Genomic DNA, 605 nt, shown 5'->3' on the forward strand with positions numbered 1-605 from the left:
TTCTTAGAGTTCTTCTAGATTCTATTAGTACTTATAATTAATTCTAGAAACTTAGTACTTTTAATAGTAAATTTAGATTTCTTAATATCTACTTATAACCTAGCTTTATATAATTAATTAAGTATCTAGATAATATAGGCTTTATACTTAAGTAAATTCTCTAAATAAATAAAAATATTATTAATATATATTATATAGAAATCGTCTAGTAAGCTATATAATACCTTGTTAATATATTACTAAAAGGTAGTAGAGCTATTATAGAGGCTAAAGAGTAGAACTTAATACTTATAGTTACTATACTACGTATAGAAAGACGTTAGGTTCTCTACTAACTTATTTAGCTAGATCTAGTAAAAAGCTTACCTTACGTCTAACTTAGTAAAGACCTTAGCGCGTAATAGGCGTATAAGCGTTTTCTAAATAAGAGAAATAGAATAGACGTCTTTTTTTATAATAGCGTTAAGCTTTTAATAGTTAACGTAGAACCTTTATTCTCTACCTAGCTTTTTAGTAAATAGAACTAGAGATACGTATAACGTATTACTATAGATAATAAAGCTATAATAAAGGTAGTTCTCTAGGTAATTCTATACTAACTATAG

The sequence above is a fragment of the Trematosphaeria pertusa genome, assembly GCF_010094035.1.
Source record: "Trematosphaeria pertusa strain CBS 122368 unplaced genomic scaffold BU26scaffold_5, whole genome shotgun sequence".
Classification (NCBI taxonomy): Eukaryota; Fungi; Ascomycota; class Dothideomycetes; order Pleosporales; family Trematosphaeriaceae; genus Trematosphaeria; species Trematosphaeria pertusa.